The following is a 23,869-nucleotide window of genomic DNA, read 5'->3' on the forward strand; positions in this document are numbered from 1 at the left end:
CTACGATGCACATCAACAGACAGCGGCTGGCTCTCTAACATGGAAAATGCAAATTCGTCAATTTGAATCACGCGCCCGGAAGTAACAAAGTAACCTCATTTTCTCGAAAAGAAAATTGTCTCCGCCAATCCGATTACACCATCGTTCTTAACATAACTCGAAGAGCTAACCTGATTTTGTTTTTGTCGGTAAAGTTATGATACACTCTGTATAAGAGTACACAGCAATCTCAAGACACACAAGTTCACATTACTGCGTATAATTACAGTTCCTGAATGTCCACTGACTCATATAAATATGCTTGCACACTTTAATTTTTATCATAAGCTTTCATAAAATTACACCGTCTGCATACGGAAACAAGTGAACTTTGGCCTACCTGACGTTTCGAACATTTTCGGCCACTCGATTTGTTATCTTGGGACAATCGAGACTAGCATCTGAGTATGTAGTTGGTCTTGCAGTAGCACCAAAGAATTGTTTACGAGCTGGCATTTTTTAGGGAGAACTAAACGTGGTAACGCAAACATACTGGGAAGAGTTTGGTCACTCTTAGAATGAATGAGGAAGTAGTGAGATGTGTTGCCAACATGATTGTATGGGGTTAGGGTTCGTAAGCCTTCATATCAATGGAAAACTGTTCTGTTGTTAGATGTTGTTAAAGAGGGCAAATTAAGCTCCTAAAATAATTATTTGATGTTGGTAATTATTATATTTCCTGTTATGAATTTCATTAAAGAGATGAACAAGAAAGTTGTCGACACTGACCTTTATGTATCAGTATCAGCTGCTTTTGATGTCTGATAGAAGTGTCGCATGAAGTTTCCGTTGTGTTGAGTTTTTAGGCAAGTAGTATATTGATTTGATGATTAATAACTCGCCATGCAGTTTTTTCTGAAGTGCTGTTGTAAAATTGAGCCAAGTTTTCTAAGAAATAGTTAACGTCGCTTCTGACAGTTATAAAAATTCAAATCATCACAAGACTCCGTCTAAGTACATTTTTTTTAAAGATCAAGTGTGCTGCTGCTGTTATTAAGCTGCTGTAGCTTTTTCACAAAAAGTTTTTAGTGCGAGTGTGCCTTGGTACGCGTGTGTTTTGGAGTGATCTTCGAGGAAATGAGCGGATGTTATGGCTTTACACATCTTGGTAACATAGTTCTGCACTTGCTATGATTTTTGTCAAGAAATTTCCTTTTGATGTGCAATTTGTAGTTAAATCATTTCGATCTGAAGCATTATTAATCCATTAGTTTTATAGTACTAGCATGTGTACTGTTGGAAGTATTTGTTGTTTAGTTTAGAAAATGTGTTCTGCAGTAAATATAGTTATCATTCATTTAGATTTATTTAGCTAGATTTCATGTTAAGGCCTTGATTCGCATTTTTTTGTTTTTAGTTCTGATTGGTATTATTTACAAGTTATTGCATTGGAAGATTATGATGTAGTCTTTAATACTTTCTTAAAATAACTTGCATCGTACCCTTATATTTATTAATTGCTTTTTGTGTTTATGAGAGGCTGAGTGCATATTCTGAATTTTCTCCATGTCTATCTGCAAATTGTGAGGTATACTGTGAAGATCGCAAATAATTATGTATTGATATCTGTCGTTTTTGTTTAGGAACCCGTTGGAAGGATTCCCTCACGGCGAATCTTTGGGTGCAGAAAGCTGCTGCCAGCATGATTATTGTCGGCAGTATTCTCTCTGGTAATTACATTTTCTGTTCTTATAGAAACGATAGGCAGCCATTTAATGAATAGATTGTCATATTACGTAGGCCTAACTCCTTGCAGAACCATTTGAGGGATGTGTTGCTAGCATGAATTCAGTGTTATATTTATAAATCTGATATGATGATTATGCTTGTTGTTTGCTTAAAGAGGCCTAACATCTAGGTCATCAGCCCAGTCATAAATCTGTAAAGGCCATTAGGTTCTTCTTGGTGCGAATCAGTAAACCTAAAGATATAACTCACATTTTCAACATTTTTTAAATTACTGTTTGTATTTGTAAACCCTCTTAACCACATTCTAACATTTCCATTGCGTCTCATGCCACGCATGAAGTTTAAGAGGATGTAGATTTTTTACATCCAGGAATTTGTTGAAGTATCCTTAACTTTATGGGGTGTGGTAGGTTGGTCAGTGAGATGGCTGGAATTTGAATCCCTGTCAGTGTTTGTGGGATTTTAAAAATGTTATTCGAAAACGTACAGAAACAGTAAACTATATACACGTTGTAAAAACACTATGCTTTATAGGTAGAGGACATTGAAATCTATGTTTTTATTGAAAAATAAAGGAATTAATATTGCAGTAGTTTAGGTTTGTTGGAAATTATATCCCCTTGACATGTGCTGTTTTACAAAACTCTTTGGTCAGTATTCATTCTAGTCATAACCGAACACATTATCTTTGGTAACTGGCCAATTAATAATCTCATTGTAGAAATCAAGATGCTCTTCTGGAATATACTGCACTGTTTTCCTTATATCCCGTATTTTCTTCTCCTGAATAGGCAGTCTTTCTCCTGGATATGCTAACTAACTTTGTAGGGAACGTTATGACTCTCATTGAATTGCTGATACCTAGATTGAACGTATGTACCACTAGACCGTCAATGAAATTTCAAGCTTGAACAGTATTCGGCATTTCACTTGAGTGTGTGAAGTGACTGAAGAACGATATCTAGAACGATTGTTTTTGGTCTCGTGGAAGTCTGCGATTCATTGATTCCACAGATAGGCAATTTTTTTTAAAGAATGAAGGCCACCAATATTTGAAGTCAATAATATCTTTGGATTCAACCATTTTAACTGTAAACTTTCTTTGACTTGTGGACAGTACAATCATCTCTGTATAATCTTTGGGAACGTAAATTCTGTCATTTTTCCTTACCACTCTTTTTACTGCAGCAAAATGCCTGTCATTGGGTAAATAAGTGTGTCCTCTTTGAGGAAAATACTGATTAATTGTCTGAAATCTGCCCATAGTCACCAAAGCTAAGAAAAATCGTATGACCGCGTGGTTACGATTTTGTCCAAGGCAAGAGTCTGAAAATACATGGAGGTGTTGTACTGAATTAGGCATTTCATTGTTAATGAAGTCCAAAAGAAAAGAGACAACCTCATTCGGACCTTTATGTCCTTGCCCCTCATGATATGTGTAAAACTTCGTCTTATTAGGACGCAGTGATGTGACGCTAAATATATTCACTGTTAACTGACGGAAGTAAAAAATATCTTGCACAGGGATATATGGCAGGGGCAAATTTTGCATATAATTGAATGTAATAGCAGCAATTGAATGGTCTTCCAAGCATTTCTCTTTGACAAATTTCATTTTGGAGTAAAATTTCTTTGCCCTCCTTTTGTGTATAAGTAATTCCGGTACTGCAACTTTCTTTGCTTTGTCATTTAAAGATGGGTTGTTAATTTTTACTGAGAGTTCTTCACAACGAGAACATGTATCCACCTGGGGACGACCAAAGGACATGGTGAATCTTTCCTTAAAAACATTTGTGTAAAGCTATAAGATACTTTCATGCTAGGATGTTTTTCTTCAAAAAGTTTGTGCATCAATACTAAGTTCAGTTTAGGATTAAGATATTTCACTTCTTTGCTTGTATAATGCGCTATTTTTGTAGGAACACTCGTCATATGGTCAATTATTGCTTGTATAACATCACCTGGTTTAGCATTGGCTGGAGTAGACTTTCCTCTTTGATCAATGGCTGGAGTTGAGAGAGTAACATAGCTACAAATCCTACGTAGTCATCCAGCGGTGACAGCTAAAATATGCATAAGTGCCTTTTTGCATACCTGAATTCTACCATGAGAAGTAGTTACATTATATACAAATGTGTGTCCTTTCAGTTTCTCCCTCTCCCCATGTCTTGGACGTTTACTTTTAACGTCCATTCTTGCAACAAGCCCCAGCAGAAATGCATCTTGTTCATCCTTTGTTTGGAACTGCCGCAACTGGGTATGGATCTGTTCCCTGTCTTCAGGAGTTGTACGCTGGAAACACATCCCACGGCACTTTTTGAGAACAGTAATATAATGTATTAGATGGCTATAAAGGCATTTAACACGTTATTTATGTTGTACAAAGAATATTTCCTTAAAAGTCTTACCTGCAATATCCTCCTGGTTTTCTTTCAGGTACAATGTTGCCTCGATAACTAACATATTCTTCTCCAGAAATCCTAGCCTTTTTAATTACTTCTCGTTTATATATCTTCCTCTTTCTTTTCACATTCATTTCAACGATTTCCGCTTCTGCACTGCACTCCATGTCTGTATATTGCACATTCCCTCTCATTTTAATAATAGGTGCAATGTCCGCCAGCTGGGTGCGTGGAACTGCCGATCGGATACAGCAAGCCAGTTCATTTTACGGATAAAGTGCACATGTCAGTGACAAGTGCTGTTTCTCCAACAAACTATTATTACCAGGCAGAGCTACCAGATAAAGCAATGCAGTGACGTGTGTAGTTTCTGCAGAAAACGATAGATCTATACTTAAAGACTGTATTACTTGCCTTAACTCAATTGTGGCAAAATCTTGACGTGTCGTTTAAAAAAAAACGATTAAAGCAAACATAACATTTCCATTGCTCATTTTTTGAAGCACTTTTGACTTGTTTATTCGTAGACTCCTATACTTAAATTGTAGTTCACTTAATATCATTAACCCAGAGCCCAAAAGTAACTTTGTATTCCTAATTTGTTTCCTTATTCCAGGATATGTGATCAAAAAAAAAAAAACAAAAAAAACTCACAAATAGAGTCGTCTACACACGAAGATAGGAACATCAGTATGAACACATAATAGGATAAACAAAATGAGAAGTCGGCTTCAGAAGTGAGTGAGGGAGAGCAACAGAAAATGAGACAAGGACAGACATGCAAACATAAAAGTACTAGGACAGCCTCTACATCTTCACGCACTGCCTTCTTCAGATAGGTAGGCTCTTTTCTCACCAATCCCATTTCTTCTGAGCCCTGGATGAGCTTGTTTCTACTTCCCAGCTTCATCAGGAAGGCAGGCTTCAACACCCATTGAAGGGCTACCTCAACAGATCTTCAGTCTTGATATGGGAAGTGTAGGATAAGAAGAAAGTTGGATAATTGCTGGAAACGGGAAGAGGCAAGAAGATAAGACTTTTTAAAGGTACCATAGTAAAATAATGTAAACACGGGACAAACACAAAAGGAGAAAGGGAATCCAACAGGTCATTGTAAGTGATGAAAGAGAACAAACAACTGACAAATCGAGTTTATCCTATTATGTATTCCTAATCATGTTCCAGTCTTTTCATTGTATGATATATTGTGTGTAAGTTTGAATCCTATAAGCTTTGTGAAAGTAATCTAATCTTCCAAATGTAGACAATACTGTTGCTACTGTCTTGAAACTGAAACTGTTTGAGGTCATCTACCTGTTGAGAATTTTTCTGAATCTAATATACTTTACTCCTAGTTTATCTCAGGCATAATCCCAGTTTATCTCAAGCAACTCGTGTAATGTGAGTGTGTGTAGGAGTCTCTGTTATACTGACTGCCATATGTAATTTGTCTATAAAATATTTGAGTTGGCTAGTACCTTGAACTTTCTTTGTTGTATCAGCTGTTGGGAGCTCCCTGGTTAATACAGGCCACATAGAGGCTTGGGAATATTTAAGATAATAGCTACTTCTGAATGTTTGCCGAGCTAGCTCTGTCATTATACCTTAAAAAAAAAGTACATTCTTCATGCAAACTACACTCATTATTTGGACAGTGCATTGTTGAATCAGAGTTTTAAGGGTCCAGTTGAAGTAATACTAGGATAATGTTTGTGCACCATACTAATTATCGTACCTGCCTTTGACAGGTGCCCATGTAGATGGTTCAGGTAAATGGACAAAAAACCAAGCTCGATAGCTGCAGTTGCTTAAGTGTGGCCAGTATCCAGTATTCGGGAGATAGTAGGTTCGAACCCCACTGTCGGCAGCCCTGAAAATGGTTTTCCGTGGTTTCCCATTTTCACACCAGGCAAATTAATTAAGGCCACGGCCACTTCCTTCCCACTCCTAGCCCTATCCTGTCCCCCGGTCACCATAAGACCTATCTGTGTCGGTGCGACGTAAAGCAAAAAAAAAAAGAAAAGAAAAAATGGACAAAAGCTCATGCCTCTCGGTCATCAGCCATAAGTATGATTTTTTTTTTCAGTGAAATGTACACTTTCTCTGCTCTCATGCCATCTGTTACAACTGGCAGTGTCCGATGGAAGTCTGCTGTGAACGACATCGTAGTGACCCCGATAACCATGTCCATATTCATTATGTCCTTCTGCCTCCAATTTAATGCTTCTGCATTTTTGTTTCCCATGGTGCTCTCTTCCAAAACAATCAAGTTGCATTATCTTATAACCTGAGTTATTCTGTTTTCTTTAAAAAAAAAAAAACCACGGACATTTCCATTTGGTCAGAATCTATGAGAATTTTGACCGTCATAGCTCAAATACTGATATGAACCATTGTGTCAAGTACTAGTAGTTACCAGAATATGTATGATCTTGAAGAATGACAAGATAAAAAAGAAAGTTATCTAACACCCCTGTTCCTCCTTGCCAGTATTCAGACAGACGGGTAACCCCTAAAGTGTGCAACTTCCAGTTGTCCACAGCCCACTGTGGGACAGACATTCAAATATCGGGGCAGGTTAACCTTTCTGCCACATTAAAAATGTAAGTGGCATGGAAGAGAGGAATTTACTATCCATCCTCTCTTTATTACAAAGGACTCTTTAATATGATTTAACACTAGAACCGCCGGAGCGGTCAAAATGACCGCTACACATTTTCCAAACTGAATTTTGACTACAGTTTTTATTTTACGATATTTAGCTGCAGTGACTTTTCCTGATTAGTGGTCAGGAAAATCCATATTAAATATAATTAATTTTGCATCAATGGATGGGTTGTTAGTAACGGGTATACCTACTACCGCCGGAGCGGTCATTTTGACCGCTGTATTAATTATCATAATAAAATGTATAATAACACATACCTCTCGTTGAGATATAATCATCTACTTATAATTATCCTATCAACAACGGTAATGTTCAAAAACACAACAATGGAACTGGGATATATTACGAATTGTAGGAGTTATATTTCCACTGCGTCTCCGGTAGTGTTATCATTCGTCAGCTTGTTACAGGACAGTAAACGTGTCTCGTAAACTATCTGTTGCTGAGTCTATTGTATGGCATTCCTGAAGATATGTCTGATGTAGAATGTGGCCCACCGGGCGAGTTGGCCGTGCGGTTAGGGTCGCGCAGCTGTGAGCTTGCCTTCGGGAAACAGTGGGTTCAGCCCTCACTGTTGGCAGCCCTGAAGATGTTTTTTTTTCCAAGGTTTCCCATGTCCACACCAGGCAAATTGCTGGAGCTGTTCCTTAATTAAGGCCACGGTCGCTTCTTTCACACCCCTAGCCTTTTCCTATCCCATCATCGCCATAGGACCAATCTGTGTCTGTGCAACATAAAGCAACTTGGAGGGGGAAAAAAAAAAAAAAGGAACGTAGTGAAAGATAGAACAATTGACACAGGCTAAAGAATAAAACACACACACAAAAAGGAGAAATTTATATTTATGCAAAACCAGAATAATAAAGAGAAAATAACCAAACTTAAGTCCTGCAAGTTCATGAATCAGTAACACTGTTGAATGAAATTGTAGAACATATCTCAATATTTTGTTCTGTCATTCATGTTCTCCTGTCACTTACAATGAAATTATATTTTCTGAAATATCTTTCAGCATCTTCACTGTTGCCAGGAGCCCAGGTACACTGCAGAGCTGCTTGGGCAAACTTGGGGTATTTGAGCTTACTGCGGAGAGCATTTGCAGGCAGTCTATATCTTTATTTTTCTGCATAATTTGTGCCGATGGGAACTAAAATATTCATATCCCTCAACAAAACTTCCCATATTAACATCCCAAAAAAAATGGGATCCTTCTTTTACTTTCTGTTAAATATTTCAAATTTATTAACAATACTCATCCAGTAGTGACAGTATTAAAAAGCTTGCCACTGAGCTCGATAGCTGCAGTCGCTTAAGTGCGGCCAGTATCCAGTATTCGGGAGAAAGTAGGTTCGAACCCCACTGTCGGCACCCCTGAAAATGGTTTCCCATTTTCACACCAGGCAAATGCTGGGGCTGTACCTTAATTAAGGCCACGGCCGCTTCCTTCCCAATCCTAGCCCTTTCCTGTCCCATCGTCGCCATAAGACCTATCTGTGTTGGTGCGACGTAAAAAAAAAAAAAAAAAAAAAAAAACTTGCCAGCCTCTTGCAAAATACAATTTGTTGCATTTGAAAAGAGTCCATTAATTGCAGTACATCTCTGGGTAACCATCTTCCAGCAGAGTGCATAAAGTTAACAACTCATCCCACAATTGATGTGCAAAAGGGTAGGAAGATCCCTCCAACTGGCTAATTAATATACTAGTTGTGACTGAAACCTGAGTCACAAATTTAGCATGACAGTGTACTTACCTCTCATCCAGTTTGATGGTAATCATTGTTGTGACATCTGGTATGATATTGCATTGTCATTAGTGAGAAAAACACTATAAATTTCTTCTCAACATCATGTAAGCCCTTAAAATATGATGGTAGGATTCATCCATAAATCTTGTGTAAGCTTTGACACAATACCATTTATAGACAAACAGGGCAAAAGCTTTGTAAAAACGTTCATCAGTAATCACCCTCCATGCTTGTAGTGTTTTACTGAATTTCTTTTCATTCTTGTGATATACCGGTATATGACATACTTATGAACAATAATTATTCAAGACCAATTGAAAACTAATTTTGTAATAAACCTTACAGTGACCATTCTTGCTGATGGTGCATTTTTCAACTGGCCCCAGATCAGATATTGTTTTGCCTTTCAAAAACGGTAAAAATTGTAGGGTTCCCTGTCAATTCCATAGATATGCTTGTTGTTTGTAGAGTGAAGTAATGAACCCATGTTTTGTCATCTAGTGACTGTAAAATCTTTGATCACAGAATGTTGATGAAGGAAGTGAAGAAGGGACAGAAAGTCTTTCATCTTCTTGCTGTGATGTAAATGATTGAGAAATCCATCTTGAATGCAATTTGTAATAGTCAAGAGGATAATGAAATGAGCACTACCTGTAAATATATCTCCTGTTCAGTTTCAAGCCAGTTACAGTGGTTTTTCTTTTTATGAATTATTTCACTGTGAATATTGATATGTTTGAAATGTTCCACCGTCGCTTCAGTTGTGCATTTTCTCATGACATATTATTCTAGCTGACATGCCATTATGCGTGCTGTTACTTACATACCTGTCATCACTAGGACAACATAGAAGCCTCTTAGGTAGGCTGTGGATATGAACTTCAATCTCTTTCTTGCTTTAGTTCCCTATTTACTGGGAAGTTAGGACTAATTTTGTGAAGCTCTTATGCATCATGAATCTCACCTATCAGTATTTATGATAGTTATAACTGATACTTTTGATCATAGACGATTCATTCTAGTTAAGTGTTCAGAACATTTCAGTGGGATGATGAAACAAAAATTGCTTACATCTACTCAAGTATATTTGTCCCTTATCAGACATTGTTATATATGTTGCATTTATAGGTACTTCCAGTTGCTTCAGATAAATTTATTATGAACATTTCTTGTAGTTCTTTTAATCTCTTTCACAAACCCCAAGCATTGCCATATGGTACTTACCCTTCCACCCTCCTTTGGCATGTAGTGATATATTCTGCTCCGGCATAATTATTGTAAAATTTATCAGTGAGAAATATCAATTGGTCCAATAAAAATAAGGCACAGAATTGCATGAAGGTTAACAGTCGGATCATCTATTTATATAAAATAACTTGTCCTGACTGACTGACTGACTGACTGACTGACTGACTGACTGACTGACTGATTCATCATCGCATAGACATAAAGAAATGAAATTTTGGGGATACATTCATATTAACATGTAGGTGCTCGCTAAGGGAGGATTTTTGGATATTCCGTCGCTAAGGGGGTGAATTTTTAAAATGAGGATATCTGTATCTCAAAAACTTAAAAGTTTACAGACGTAAAAATTGGTATTTGGAATCTCCTTTAAAAATAAATAAACACATTTTTTTTTCTTTGAGGAAAATCCCATTAAAGGGGGTGAAAAAAGGAGGAAAAGGGGTTGAAAACCTTTTATGAGGAGACATATCTCAAAAACTGAAGATGTTACAGACATGAAAATTGAAATTTTGAATCTCCTTGAAAATAAACACATATTTTTGTGTTTTTGGATAATCCGATGAGTAGGGGGTGAACAGGAGTGAAAAACTGGGTGAATTTTTAAAAGGCTATATCTGCAAATTATCTCAGACATAACATATTGCAGATTTGAAAACTGGTATTTGGAATTTCCTGTAAAAGTAAAGAAACATAAATATTTCTTTTTGGAAAATCCACTTAAGAGGAACTGAAAAAGGGGGCGAGTTTTTAAAATTAGCGTACCTACAGTATATCTAAAAAACTTAACATGTTGTAGACGTGGAAATTGGTAATTGGAATCTCCTTTTAAATAAGGAAGCACGTATTCTTTGATTATCGGAAAAAAACCCTTAACGGGGGGGGGAGATGAAAGTTGAAAAATTAGTTGAATTATTTGTATGAGAATGTATATATATGTATACCAAAAAATCTGAAGATGTTACAAACGTGAAAACTGGTATTTGGAATCTCCATGGAATCTCCATTAAAATAAAGAAACACACATTTGGTGGGGGAATCAACTTGTAAGGGGTGGGGTGGGGGGATGAAAACGGAGATGAATTCCTTTTACTAGGATACATATATCTCAAAAACTGAAGATTTTATGGCCATGATAATTGGTATTTGGAAGCTCTTTTAAAGAAACAGGTACTGCTTGTTTTTGGACAATTCACTTGAGTGGGGAGTGTGAAAGCAAGTTAAAAAAAAAAATTCTTTTTCTGGAGAAACTTATATCTCAGAACTGAAGGTTACAGACATGGAAATTGGTATTTGGAATCTCCTTTAAAAATAAAGAAACATGCATTTTTTGGGTGGGGGGAAAACCAACTTAACGGGTGCGCATGGAGTGAAAAAGAAGTTTAATTTTTTTCCGAAGATACTTATATCACAAAAACTGAAGATGTTACAGTCATGAAAATTTGTGTTTGGAATTTTCTTTCAAAGTAAAGAAACACGTAACCTTTTGTCTTTGGAAAATCAACTTAAGAGGGGTGAATTAATTGAAAAATTAGTTGATTACTTAGTATGAGGATATTTATATCTGAAAAACTAAAAATGCTACCGGCGTGAAAATTAGTTTCGGAATCGCCTTTAAAAATAAATAAACACGCATTTCGGGGGAGGGATCAAATTGGGGGGTGGGGGTGTAAAAGGTGTTTAATTTCTTTTTTTGAGGATACATACATCTCAAAACTGAAGATGTTAGAGTCGTGATAATTGGCATTTGGAAGCTCCTTTCTTCTTCTTCTTCTTCTTCTTTTATGCCCACATAGGATCACTTTAGTCAGTCCGTCGTTCAGGTCTCTTTGAAGGGATTGTTCGGGCTTTGCGGTCCTCCCAGTACTTCTTCAGACGCTCCGATCTTCGTGCCCTTTCCTCAGTTGAAAATGTGCGTGTTGTTGGTTTGTTTTGTGTAAGGGTAAAGCGGGGGTTTGTATTCTTCAGTTTTGTATTCAATTTTATCTCATTTTTGGTGTCTTCTGTTGTAAGGCCTATTTCCTTCAGATCCTCTCTTACTTCTCTGATCCATTTACATCCTGTTGTGGTATTTTTTGAGACGAGATTGTGTTGTACTAGTTGTTTCAGAAGTCTCGAGTCCTGCATCCTCATGATATGTCCAAAGAATCCCAGTCTCCTCTTACGCATAGTATCTGTAATGGGTTCTAGCTCTTTGTACACGACTTTGTTAGGTATTAACCACCACTGTCCATCTTTCTGATATTTTTTGTTGATACAGGTTCTTCCAATCCTCCTTTCAATTTTCTGAAGTCTGTCAGTCTTTGATTGTTTATTCAGGTAAAAGAGTGTTTCTGCTGCATATGTAGCTTCCGGTTTTATAACTGTGTTGTAGTGTTTTATTTTTGTATTTATTGATAGACATTTCTTTTTGTAGATATCCCATGTTAATTTTTGTGCTTTAGCTAATCTATTTGTTCTTACTTGGATTGAGATTTTTTCATTTAAGTTATGTGTTATTACTTCTCCAAGATATTTAAACTGAGTTACTATTTTGATTTTATTACCATTTATGGTGACGTCTTTTAGCTGTGTTGGTTTTTGGGGCATAATTTCTGTTTTTTCAAATGATATTTTGAGGCCAATTTTATTTGCAATGTTTTGAAGTTCTGATATCTGGGTTTTTGCTTCTTTTATGTGCACTGCTAGTAATGCTAAATCGTCAGCAAAACCCAGGCAATTTGTTTTGATTTTTCGGCCAATCTTTATTTTGGGGGGACATTTTCTAAACCATTCCCTCATTACCATTTCTAGAGCACAGTTAAATAATAGTGGTGAGAGCCCATCTCCCTGCCATAGTCCAGTTTTAATTTCAAATGTCTGATGTTTCACCCCTAAACTTCACTTTTGACTTGGTATTGGTGAGAGTCAATTTTATCATGTTTATTAATTTGGGGTGTAGTCCAAGGTGTCTTAAAATTTTAAACAGAGATTCTCTATGGATGCAATCATAAGCTTTCTTGAAATCTACAAATGTTATCACCATATCTCTGTTTCTTCTCCTGTTATAGTCCATTATCAACTTAAGACTCATGATCTGATCAGGACAGCTCCTCCAGGGTCTGAAACCTCCTTGATATTCTCCTAGTTCTTTCTCAAGTTGTAAACTTATCCTATTAAGGATGATTATTGAAAATATTTTGTATGTTATGTCTAGGAGCGAGATTCCCCTGTAGTTATTAGGGTCGGTTTTGTCCCCTTTTTTGTGCAGAGGATGAATGAGGGCTGTTGTCCAGTGTTCTGGTAGTTCTTCTTTAATCCAGATAGAGACAAGTTGCTGATGGAGGGCAACGTTTGCTGAGGTTCCTGCATATTTCCAGATTTCCGCAAAGGTCTGATCTTCTCCTGGCGCTTTGTAGTTTTTTAATTTATTCAGAGCTTGGTAGACTTCCTTTATTGTGGGGGGATTGATGTTTTCTGGTGATGTTTTTATCGGGGTGTTGGTGTCCAAATGAAGGAGTTCTGTAGGTTCCTCACAATTTAAAAGCTTGTTGAAATGTTTAGCCAGAATTTCTGTATTGTCTTTATTGTTATGGGCCAGCTTACCATCTTCATCCTTCATCAGTAGGGTCGGGGGTTCATATTTTTGGAGCTGCTTTCTGAAGGTTTTGTAGTAGTCCCTTGATTTAGTTTTACTGAACTGTTCTTCAGTTAACTGCAGGGTGTCCTTATGATGTTGTCTTTTTATTCTTCTTAAGACTTGGGTAGTTTCTTTTCTCTGTTTTACTAGCTTTTGATACGATATTTCTGTCTTTTGGGACTGATGTAATAGCTATGGCTGATGTCTTTTCTCCACTGTTTCATCACATTCACTGTTCCACCATTGGTGTTTTTTACGTGGTTTAATTGGAGCTAGGTCTTCTGCAATTTGTTTAAGGTTGTGTACTAAGTCTTCAAGTTTGTCTGTGATTTTTATTTTTTCAGTTGCTTTCTGGTAATTTTTGTTGTTGATTAGCTGGGTAGGATCTATTTTTCTTTTAGTTTTAAGGGCTTGCTTTTGTTGTCTCCTCTGGGGAGTGAGTTTAATTTTAATTTTAACTACGTAGTGATCTGAACCTGTGTCTATTCCTCGGAGGACTTTGACGTTATAGATCTCTTTATGGTGGTATTTGTCCATGCAGACGTGATCCAGTTGCCATTCTCCTTTAGTGTAGTCAGGGTGTTTCCATGTTTTGAGTTTTTGAGGTTTCCTCTTAAAACATGTAGATTTTGAGATTAAATTATGGTTTCTACACAGGTCAACTAGTCTCTCTCCATTTTTATTTGTTTTCTTGTGTGCTGGCCATTTTCCGATGATGTCACGGTATTTTCTTTCTCTGCCTAGTTGAGCATTGAAGTTGCCTATTAATAATTTTATATGGTGTTTGGGGATGTTATCTATGGTCTGGTCCAATAGGTCCCAAAATTCTCCTGTTTCCTCCTGGTCTTTTGAGGAGTTGTTTTTATCATTAGTGGGAGCATGGGCATTTATTATAGTATAGATTTTATTAGATGCCTTTAAGGTGAGCATTGAGAGTCGTGGAGACTGTGATCTGAATTCTTGAACTAAGTTTATTATTTTAAGGCTGACCAAAAATCCTGTTCCAAATTGTGGGACATTCTTCATCACTCTCTTCCCGGGTATACCTTTATAAGTCTGTACCCTTGAGATTCCAAGGCATCCTGGTCATTGTTTCTAATTTCCTGTAATCCAATGATAAGAATTTTGTGTTGGTCCATTATGACGGTGATCACTTTTAGTTTACCGGTTTGCATGAGTGAGTTTATGTTGTGTGTAGAGAAGTATGTTATCTGCTTTGGTTTGATTCTTGATTTTGTCTCATTCGTGTATGTAGTACTGGGGTATTTCCGTGCCTCCAACTTCACGGTATCTTTCAGGTGGCAGCCCACCGTATCCGAATGCTGCCTTCTCTGAACTCTTGGTTCAGCCGGTGGAGTATTCCTTAAAAGACCTTCCATGGTTGACTGTCAAGGTGTCACCTGTGTGGGACTAGGTCCCGAATTATAACTCTGGATGTGATCCAGTGAGGTGATAATGAGGCTGCTCCTCTGGAGTACAGACGCCTTGTGCAGCCGCCCTAACCTGGAAAACAGACGCTGCATAATGGATTCCAGTGGCATTTCCTCCACTGTGGGGACCATCACCCCACCCAAAGGGGCTCATTCGCCCGAAGCCGTTGGCCCCCTTAGGGAGTCAGGTTATTTCCCGCCGCCCAACACTCAGCTCCTTTATAAATAAAGAAAAAAGTTATTCTGGTTTTTGGAAAATTCACTTAAGTGGGGAGGGTGAACGAAAGTGAAAAAATGTCATTCTTTGTATGGAGAAACATATCTCAAAAACTTAAGGTTACACACGTGGAAATTTGTATTTGGAATCCTCTATAAACAAATAAAGAAATGCACACCTTTTGGGGGGGAATCAACTTAATGGGCTGGAGTTAAAAAAGGAGTTGAATTATTTTTATGAGGATACTTATATCTCAAAAACTGAAGATGTTGAAGAGGTGTAAATTAGCATTTGGAATCTCCTTTAAAAATGAAGAAACATGCATTTCTTTGATAATAAGTAAACAAGGAGTTGAGATATGTTTATCCGGATACTTTATCTTAAAAACTGAAGCTGTTACAGACATGATAGTTAGTATTTTGAATTTTCTTTCAAAATAAACACGTTTTTTTTCTTTTTGGAAAATCCAGTTAAGGGGCTGAAAAGAATTGGAAAAGCGGATGAATTTTTAAAATGAGTACTGGTATTTCTATATTATATGTCAAAAACTTGTTAGAAACAAGAAACTTGGAATTTGGGAAGTCCTTTAAAAATACAGGCACCGGGCGAGTTGGCCGTGCGGTTAGGGGCGCGCAGCTGTGAGCTTGCATCGAGGAGATAGTGGGTTCGAACCCCACCATCGACAGCCCTGAAGATAGTTTTCCGTGGCCTTTCCTATCCCATCGTCGCCATAAGACCTATCTGTGTTGGTGCGATGTAAACCACATAGCAAAAAAAAAAATTTACAGGAATCTGTACATTTTTGTTTTCGGAGAACTCGCTTAACAGGGGGTGAAAAGAAATTAAAAATAGTTGAATTATTTTTATGAGGTTACTTATATCTTAGAAACTGAAGATATTACAGACGTGAAAATTGGTATTTGTAATCTCCTTTAAAAATAAAGAAGCATGTAATTGCATTTTCGGAAATTACACTTATATGGGGTGAGGGTGGGGGAAGGACTGATCAAGGGGTTGTATTCTTTTTATGGGGATACTTATGTATATCTCAAAAACGGAAGATGTTACAGATGTGGGAATAGGTATTTCGAATCTCCTTTACAAATAAAAAACATATATTTATTTTTTCGACTTGAGAGAAGACTGTTTCTCACATTACAGTTCTATGTCGCATGGTCGTCTTAGTCCCAAAAGGTAATTCCACAAACATGATTTAGAAATAATTTCTGTGGTAAATGAAACTCAATTTTTGGGTGAGTTTTTATACTTTAGGAATTTTCAGATAATGTCTTAGTACAATGCCGAGGAACGATTACTTTGATCAAATTACGGAATCCACGTGAGTGAAGCCGCGGGTAATTGCTAGTTTTCATATAAATGTTCATGTATGTATGTGATTGAATATTTCCATTCTTGTTCAGCCAGTTCCTGGAAAGTCTTTGGATATCAGATATTTTCAAAATTTTTATTTATTGTCCATAATTATTTAAGTGTACCGGGCTGTTCGTTACTGTTGTGTTTTCCTGCTGAATAGACTTTTTCTTAAACTGTAGATGCTGCTTCATTATCAGTTTAGTGTTCACTCTCATGCTTCAAAGAAATGACTGCATTGTCAATGCTGGGCTGAGCAACTTAGGTGGTAGGGAATGCCGGCCTTCTGAGCTCAAGTTGGTGGGTTTGATTGTGGTTCAGTCTGGTTGTATTTGAAGGTGCTCAGATACACTAACCTCATGTCAGTGGGAATTATTTTCTCTCTGTCTACCCCCTGTGGGTGGGGGACGTAGATGAATACACCCAGGGTATTCCCCCTGTCATAAGATGCGACTAAAAGGAGCGACCAAGGGATGATTGTATTAGAACCATGAAACTATTTGTCTATTTGTGATTAGTACCATCACATGGGGAACACCATGGGTCACCTTTACTTGCGAGTAGTACCACTTTGTTAGGTACACAATAGGTTTGTGATTAGTAGCAGCAGAAAGTGGTTCACTGTGGGTTTCCAGTACTTGTGATTAGTACCATTGTGAGAAATACCACGGGTCTGGGCACTGCCTGTGATAATTAGTACCACTATATGAGCAACACCGTGGGTCTGCGTTACCTGTGATTAGTACCCACTATATGGGGAACACCATGGGAATACCAGCGCCCGTGATTAGTACACCTAGGTGAGGAACACCGTGGGTTTGCATTGCCTATGAGTAGCGCCATTATGTGAGAAACACCATAGGTCTGTGTTACCTGTGCGACGTACAATACTTGTCAGTAGCACCATAATGCGTCTAACACCGTGAGTCTACGCTACTTTTGATTAGAACCGCTACATGACAATTCCATGGTTCTACTTTACTAGCGATAAGTACCATTATGATAGTCTGTTGACCTGGATTTAGGATCCCTTTAGACCACAAGCCTCAATTCAGGATTGTGCTTTAGAAGCAGTCCCGTGGTCAGTAATACTATTGTTTGTGATAGTTTCTGGGTCGGATACACTGATTGTTTTAAATTCATATCCATCCATTCATTCTTCATCATCACGTTTTTTATTCTGGTGATCGGATGATCTAACTTTAAATTGTCATTACATTTTGTACCATTAGGGGCCGATGACCTAGATGTTAGGCCCCTTTAAACAATCATCATCATCACCTCATGTCGGTAGATTGACCGGCACGTAACAGAGTTCCTGCAGAGATAAAATTCTGGCACCTGGGCATTTCCAAAAACGTAACAGTAGTCAGTGAGACATAAAACTAATAACATTATAACATTGTCCATGTTTGGCATGATTCCATCCTTCACCTAGTTTTTTACATGTGCAAAATGTTCACTTTTTTAAGGAATGCAGTTGACTTCTTTTATACCAAAGGAAGAACGTGGCACTGGAGGACACATTATTTCCAGCGATCTTTTTGACATTTTGTTTTATTCATGAGAAAACAGCAGACATTTTTCTAGTCATAATCTTTGAACTTTCTGTAATATTTTACAGTCAGCACATAGGAAAATTCTGAGAAAGTTCATCTATTTATGTGAAAATCTTAGCATCGCTTATGTGGGTGGTCACTGCGTACAGAGAAGAAAAAACTCTGGAACAGACTCAGTAGTGGTGGTCTATTACTACTGTTAGCAATACTTACGTTAAATTACGCATTGTGGTTTTGTTATTACTGGTCAAAATTCAACTAGAGATAAAGATTTTTTTTTTTTTTTTTTTTTTTTTCTTTTCCTGCATGATACTGGTCACCGGAACACTAGGTAGTTCGTTCATCACTTTCAAATATTTTGACATGCCTGCTTTTACTGATGTTTCCAAAAGGCAATTTGAGCATAAACAGCTTTTCATCACCTACCACATTGACCAAGGTAGTTGGCTATGCAGGACAGGTTGTGTTGCTCTAAGCATGCATTCGAGATTTAGTGGAGATGGTTTTACCTGGTTTCCCATTTTTTATTAGGCACTGTACCTAATTAAGGCCATGCCTGCTTCCTTTGCAGCCTAGCCCTTTCCCATTCTGTCATCACTGACTCCCTATATTATTATTGTTATTATTAAGTGTATGCAACAAAACATCCCATCAGTATACAAAGAATGTATACATATATTATTATTATTATTATGTGTGAATGGTCCTTTCCGGAACACACAAAGCTTTATTTATGATTTCGTTTGCGGAGGATCCAGGATGCTTTCATCTGTTGACTCAAGATCCTTTTCCTTTCTTCCGTCCACTTGGTACCTGCTCTTTTTGGTACTTCATTCTCTGGAGTAACTTCCCAATTGTCAATTTTCTTTCTATATATACACTGACTGACAGAGCAAATGCAACACCAAGAAGGAGTGGTCAGAACTTTATGCCAATTGCAGGGTAGACTGACGTCACTGAGGTATGCTCATGATGTGAAATGCGCCGCTGTGCTGCGCACGTAGCGAACGATAAATGGGACACGGCGTTGGCGAATGGCCCACTTCGTACCGTGATTTCTCAGCCGACAGTCATTGTAGAACGTGTTGTCATGTGCCACAGGACACGTGTATAGCTAAGAATGCCAGGCCGCCGTCAACGGAGGCATTTCCAGCAGATAGACGACTTTACGAGGGGTATGGTGATCGGGCTGAGAAGGGCAGGTTGGTCGCTTCGTCAAATCGCAGCCGATACCCATAGGGATGTGTCCACGGTGCAGCGCCTGTGGCGAAGATGGTTGGCGCAGGGACATGTGGCACGTGCGAGGGGTCCAGGCGCAGCCCGAGTGACGTCAGCACGCGAGGATCGGCGCATCCGCCACCAAGCGGTGGCAGCCCCGCATGCCACGTCAACCGCCATTCTTCAGCATGTGCAAGACACCCTGGCTGTTCCAATATCGACCAGAACAATTTCCCGTCGATTGGTTGAAGGAGGCCTGCACTCCCGGCGTCCGCTCAGAAGACTACCATTGACTCCACAGCATAGACGTGCACGCCTGGCATGGTGCCGGGCTAGAGCGACTTGGATGAGGGAATGGCGGAACGTCGTGTTCTCCGATGAGTCACGCTTCTGTTCTGTCAGTGATAGTCACCGCAGACGAGTGTGGCGTCGGCGTGGAGAAAGGTCAAATCCGGCAGTAACTGTGGAGCGCCTTACCGCTAGACAACGCGGCATCATGGTTTGGGGCGCTATTGCGTATGATTCCACGTCACCTCTAGTGCGTATTCAAGGTACGTTAAATGCCCACCGCTACGTGCAGCATGTGCTGCGGCCGGTGGCACTCCCGTACCTTCAGGGGCTGCCCAATGCTCTGTTTCAGCAGGATAATGCCCGCCCACACACTGCTCGCATCTCCCAACAGGCTCTACGAGGTGTACAGATGCTTCCGTGGCCAGCGTACTCTCCGGATCTCTCACCAATCGAATACGTGTGGGATCTCATTGGACGCCGTTTGCAAACTCTGCCCCAGCCTCGTACGGACGACCAACTGTGGCAAATGGTTGACAGAGAATGGAGAACCATCCCTCAGGACACCATCCGCACTCTTATTGACTCTGTACCTCGACGTGTTTCTGCGTGCATCCCCGCTCGCGGTGGTCCTACATCCTACTGAGTCGATGCCGTGCGCATTGTGTAACCTGCATATCGGTTTGAAATAAACATCAATTATTCGTCCGTGCCATCTCTGTTTTTTCCCCAACTTTCATCCCTTTCGAACCACTCCTTCTTGGTGTTGCATTTGCTCTGTCAGTCAGTGTATTTTGATTCAAAATGTCTTCACAGAGAATTTGTGCGTTCTTCATGTTCGCTTTTGTTTGTTGTATCCAAGGAAAATTCTTCAGTTTGTCAACTCTTTCAAGAACTTGGTGGGTTAGTCTAGTTTCTGGAAGCCTCTTAACATGTCCATAAAATTTTAGCCTTTTTTTCCTGAGGTCTGCCGCAGTATTAGATAATTTTTCTGTGGATTTCCCGGTTTGGAGGCGGTACCCTTCTCCCGTGTGTCTTGGTCCTAAAGTTTTCCTCATGATTTTTCACTCTTCTTTTAGGATATTTTCCAGTTCGCTCTTTCTATGAAGCGTTAGAGTTTTCCCTGCATATAAAGCCTCCGGTTTGATTACAGTATTATAATGTTTAATCTTAACGTGGAGAGACATACATTTTTTGTTGTAGATTTCTCTTGTTCTCTCATAAGCTCTTCTGAGTTTTTGGACACGGTTGTTTTGGGCTATTTTCTCTTGTCCGGTTGGTTCGAGGATTTTGCCCAGGTATTTGAATATAATTTACGGTTTAATCTCCAAATTCTGTATATAGACCATTGCATCAAATGTTGCATGGACAAAATTGCTCAATTCTTCTATGATAAGTCCTCATTGGGCACTCACCGCTTCCATGGCCGAGCGATCAGCTTCTTGGTCTTGTCTTCTCGGTGCCCCTGGTTTGATTCCCAGCTGGGTTGAGGAATTTTTAATCTTACCTAATTAATTCCCTTGGCTTGAGATCTGGGTGTTTGTACCATTCTCAACTTTTCTGCAATTCTCACAATATAATCCTCCACCACACTAACACGTAATTTCTCATACACATCAGATGCTGTCCACCCTTTTCGAACGGTGTCTCTTGACTAAGCGAGCTGGCCATGTGGTTAGGGGCGTGCAGCTGTGAGCTTGTATTCGGGTGATAGTGGATTCGAACCCCACTGTCAGCAGCCCTGAGGGGGTTTTCTGAGGTTTCCCATTTTTGAACCAGGCAGATATTGGGGCTGTACCTTAATTAAGGCCATGGCCATTTCCTTCCCACTCCTAGCACTTTCCTATCCCATCGTCGCCGTAAGACCTATATTGTCGGTGCGACATAAAGCAACCTGTGGGGGGTGTCTCTCTTACAAGGGCTGCTATAGGCTAGCAATAGCAGCATGACATTTTTATTATTATTACTGTTACGGGGTTACCCGTGGAGCAGAAAGAGGTGAAAGAAGGTGCGGGCTTGAATGGGTCTAACTACAACATTAAGAATTGAATTAGAATTTTAACAAAGGTTATATTTCTTTCAATATCAACAAATAAATTTCCACAAGGAAAAATAACAATCAGGTACAATGCCAATCTTGAAACCAGATTAGGAAAAATCCAAGATTCAGAACCTTAACAACTTTGGGCTTTAAGCCCCTAGTTTTACAATTTTACACATGGAATTGGTGTTACTTAGTTAAGGGCAGAAATCCCCTAATTCAAGAGCGCTTGCTCCCAAAATACAGTATCTAGCCTTCCAGAGGCACTCGTTACTATTACAAAACTTGAAAAAGAGCAAACAGGCCCTCAGTTTCTTACTGCCCACTCAAGGCAACGTTATACACAATTCTTACACTCTGGCCTCTATAGGCACAATTTACAATTGACAATACTTTTACAGGGGTATTCATAACCCAACCTACTGGGCCTTCATGGAGAAAGAACAGGTTAGATAACTGGCCCAGACACAAAATGAATGGAGGCTTACACTTGCACTCCTAGATAATAAAGAATAAAATCCTAACGGGGCTCTTGGCCCAGAGATACAGGGGCTAATCCCAAGCTACTGAGGTGACACAAATAAAGATAGAATTAATGCATTATGGAAAGGAAGAAAACAGTTATAAAACGTAGTCACCTCAAACCAAGATGCCACGAACCTGCTACGCAGGCGTAGCAGGGGGAGAGGTGATACTCCCACGTGGCGCGTCCCAGGTGGCGGATAGGGGGGTCCTAACCGGCTTGCCGGCGGACTTGAGGGAAATAAAATACCTCTCGCGGACCAAACACACACCCCCTGTGGGTGGGGGAGGCAGACGAATAATACACCCACGGTATCCCCTGCCTGTCGTGAGAGCCGACTAAAAGGGGCGACCAAGGGATGATTGTATTCGAACCATGCAACTACATGTGATTAGTACCACCACGCGGAGAACACCAAGGGTCGCTTTTACTTGTGCGTAGTACCACTATATTACGTACGAAATAGGTTTGTGATTAGTAGCAAACAGGAGCACCGCGCGGTCGGCTTTTGCAGTACCTGTGATTAGTATCACCATATGAGCGGGACCATGGGATGATAGCTACCATGGTTCTGCCTTGCCTATGATTAGTACCCACTATATGAGGAACACCACGGGATAGGGAGAGGTCCCTGTGGTTAGTACTCTTCTGTGATGAACATCATAGGTTTGCGTTGCCTGTGAATGGCGCCGCAGAGTGAGAAACTCATAGGTCTGTATTAATGTCGAATGTCATAAGCTTTGAGTAGTACAATAATGTGTGGAATACCGCAAGTCTCTGCTACCATTGATTAGTATCGCAACAGGACAGATACCATGGTTCTACATTACTAGCGATAAGTATCATTCTGAGGGGCCTTTGACTTGTATTTTGGACCCATTTAGACATCAAGCATCCTCGATTTGCTTTGGAAGTGGTCCCTTGGTCAGTAATACTATTAACTATGATAGTTTTCTGAGTCGGATCCCCTGATTGTTTTAAATTCATGTTCATTCATTCATTCATTCGTTCATTCATTCTTCATGACATTTTTTATTTTGGTCAGTGGATAATTTTGAACTTTTACTTTGTCGTTTCATTTCGTACCATTAGGGGCCGATGACCTCGATGTTAGGCCCCTTTAAACAACAAGCATCATCATCATCATCAAACCAAGATGAAGGGGATCTCGAGAGGGTGGCTCACTCTCTATCCCCGATTTACAATTAAAGATTTATGAAATCTTTACATTTGCCGAAGAAAAGTTATATTTTAGAAAAGTAGATTACATAGTTAGGATTCGGACCTTCCCCTAAGGTAAAGTTGCTGAGACAGCAAAAAGATATAATTTATGTGGCCATTACCTTATAGATGTTCTAGTTGCCAACAAAAGAGGCTGCCTGACTCCTGCTTAAACACACACTCTCTGAAAGACGACTATAAATTGGCCAAGAAACGTGAAAAGCCGCAGTTTATAAACCCTCAGGGAATGTTGGAGATCATTCAAGATTAATCAGGACACACCCTCTTAAATTTTATTGGTTAAGTTCAAAAGTAACACTCAAAATTGAACAAGAAGCCTGTGATAGGTTGAAAATTAATTACAGAAATGTTTCATTGGCCAGATTCAAAACTGGCGGAAAGAAAAAGGAAATATTGCCAACCAAAAAATAAATGAACATCGATCAGTTACAAAAACCTAGAAATACAGTAGAGTCTCGATTATCCGACCTAAACGGGATCTGGAGTATGTCGGATCAGCGAAAATGTCAGATAATACAGAGTTACTTTGAAAACGAACTAAAACAAACAGGATCTATTACTAAAACAATAACA

The 23,869-nt window shown here is 39.1% G+C and overlaps 1 protein-coding gene across 3 annotated transcripts in view; it reads left to right on the forward strand.

Moving 5' to 3' along the window:
- Nucleotides 1-545: 545 nt before the first annotated feature.
- The window catches only part of Pi3K92E (phosphatidylinositol 3-kinase 92E), a 344,498-nt gene continuing 321,174 nt past the window's right edge, over nt 546-23,869 (forward strand). The window contains exons 1-2 of one of the 3 annotated variants that reach the window (XM_067142174.2): nt 546-1,147; nt 1,623-1,709. The gene's annotated coding sequence lies outside the window, so the exon portion shown is untranslated. The remainder of the gene's footprint in view (nt 1,148-1,622; nt 1,710-23,869) is intronic. The other 2 variants (XM_067142173.2, XM_067142175.2) reach the window with 2 other exon arrangements.

The sequence above is a fragment of the Anabrus simplex genome, chromosome 2 (genome assembly GCF_040414725.1).
Source record: "Anabrus simplex isolate iqAnaSimp1 chromosome 2, ASM4041472v1, whole genome shotgun sequence".
NCBI lineage: Eukaryota > Metazoa > Arthropoda > Insecta > Orthoptera > Tettigoniidae > Anabrus > Anabrus simplex.